Genomic DNA, 1,757 nt, shown 5'->3' on the forward strand with positions numbered 1-1,757 from the left:
AGGTTGTCATCTTCAGAAGGAGGAATGGCCAGGCTCCCCTTTGTCTAGGTTGAGAGAGGGCAGGGATGGAGACTCCTCTGAGAGCACAGGGAATCCAGGCCCCTATGACTGAGAGGCCAGCTTACTCCTACCCTTGGCCCTGAACTGGGACCATGGGACTGTAGGTGGTTCACAAAGATGAGAAGAAAGCTGGAAGAAGGAAGTGGGCCCCAAGAAGAGAGGCTGGGTATGGTGCTCTCTCCTGTTCTGTGGAGGGGGTCTAAATTGCTCTGCATTGCTTTTCTTCTTCACTCTACTCTGAAGGGGAAGGATGGCCACAGGGGCCAGGGAAGGACAAGGCTGAGTGCTGGGTCAGAGTCAGCACTAGGACATAGCAGAGCACAGAGAAGGACCTGGTGGCTGGTGTGAGAGGGTCATGACTGAATCCCAGCAGGACCCCAGAGGTTGGCCCAAGCTCCCTCTACCTCCTTTGAACTGAGGAGCACAGTTCCCTCCACAGAACCCCTTCCTAAACTCTGGGGACATGTCTGAGGCCTGAGGGCTCCATTCTTTCCCATGAAGAGTCTCTCTCCAACGTATATCATTCCAAATCCATCTTCATTAGTAACAATAAATGTCAGAGTCTGAGCCCTTAGAAGACCATTCTGAGATAAGTAAGGCTTTTCATATTTAATTTATGAGTGCTCTCTTTGGGGTGTGGTGGGTTAATTAAGAGCTGAATTAGATGGAACTGCATGTCCCCAAGGACATCAGTAAACTCTTTCTGACAAAAAGAAAAAAAGAAAAGAAAAAAGTGATTGTAGGTTTAAGAGGAATGCTTGGTGGGAATGCCATCTCCTCACTATGGCCACCTTGGGTCTGGAGACTCTTAGCTTCATCCTTCTTTTATTTTCAATTTGAAGGCTCCTTAGGCCCTCTCGTCTGTTGTCCAAGAACTCTGCAGGGCCTTGAAGCCAGGTTGGCTTTCCTGGCTGGCTCTGGGTTAGTGCTTTTCAGCTGGGCAGCTTCCTGTATAGGACAGAGTACTGCTAGGGTTTAGTTACTGACTTCAGAGTCAGGAAAGTCAGCCTAGGATTGCTCTCTAACATTCCTAGGGCTTCTGGTCCCAAACTTAAACTCTTCACATAGGCTGAGTAGATGTGGTTCTTCACATGCAGCTTCATAGACCAACAAGGCCAGTAAATGAGAGCCATCTTCTCCTGAGAGAACATTTCCTTTGCCCTTACCCCTAAAGACCAGGGCCTGACTGGGAAGGAGGCCATGCTGGGCTCAGGAAGGGGTTGAGGAGAATGTCCTTGCCTGTGGCTGCTGACAATCCACCTGTCCAGTGCTGCTACAGACCAGTCTGCAGGACTCCAGCAGTTTGGTCCAATTGCCTGCCTATACATAACTGAGGAGACTGAGACCCCCCAGGAGGGCAAGCAATATGGTTGCCCTTGAGAGAGTTAGGGGCAAGGATCAGAAGCTACTGACACCAGCATATATGATTGTGTGCCACACAAGCACACCTGGCTTGTTGTGAGTTACTGATTCAACGGGTGCCTTAGAAACCCTGCTGAATGGGCTTACTCCCGTCCGACACACCTCATGTCTCCAGAGGTCGGTGGGGACAGATGTGCTCCCTGGATCGAACCCTGATTCTTTGGTCTCTTGTTCATACTCACTCACAAATGTGGACAAACGCCTCCCTTCACACCTGAAGATAACTGTGACACACTTGGTTGTCCATGGTCTGCACACTTTCAGAGTAACAAATA

At 49.9% G+C, this 1,757-nt stretch overlaps 1 long non-coding RNA gene across 1 annotated transcript in view; it reads left to right on the forward strand.

The window, feature by feature from the left end:
• Positions 1-757, forward strand: part of LOC116090506 — a 1,431-nt gene extending 674 nt beyond the window's left edge. Inside the window, exon 2 of the long non-coding RNA XR_004118703.1 lies at positions 3-757. This is a non-coding gene — a long non-coding RNA (uncharacterized LOC116090506). The remainder of the gene's footprint in view (positions 1-2) is intronic.
• The last annotated feature ends 1,000 nt before the right edge of the window (positions 758-1,757 follow it).

This window comes from Mastomys coucha, unplaced genomic scaffold (assembly GCF_008632895.1).
Source record: "Mastomys coucha isolate ucsf_1 unplaced genomic scaffold, UCSF_Mcou_1 pScaffold15, whole genome shotgun sequence".
Taxonomy (NCBI): Eukaryota; Metazoa; Chordata; class Mammalia; order Rodentia; family Muridae; genus Mastomys; species Mastomys coucha.